Below are 324 nucleotides of genomic sequence, written 5' to 3'. Positions count from 1 at the left end.
ACCATGAACAACAGGAATTCAGAGTCACCCTCCTAGGAGGATGCTAACCTATTAAGCATCTCAATGCAGATGGTAAAAGTGACCCATGAAACATGTTAAACATACCAAAATGATGGAGATACGAGAGTGCTTTTTTGCCACTCTTGGTTGCTTTGCTAATGCTTGATGCATCCACAATGAAACAAGCTTCTGATGAAGTTGTGCTTGATTGGCATTCAGGTTTTTTTGGGTGGTTAAGACGGTGAGATTGCCTTCCACATGAAGACCTGAATCGAGTACGGCGACGATGAGGAAGGTGATCGTAAATGCCTATCGGGGGAAAAA

Source organism: Asparagus officinalis, chromosome 4, assembly GCF_001876935.1.
Source record: "Asparagus officinalis chromosome 4, Aspof.V1, whole genome shotgun sequence".
Classification (NCBI taxonomy): Eukaryota; Viridiplantae; Streptophyta; class Magnoliopsida; order Asparagales; family Asparagaceae; genus Asparagus; species Asparagus officinalis.
This window is presented reverse-complemented; position numbering follows the sequence as displayed.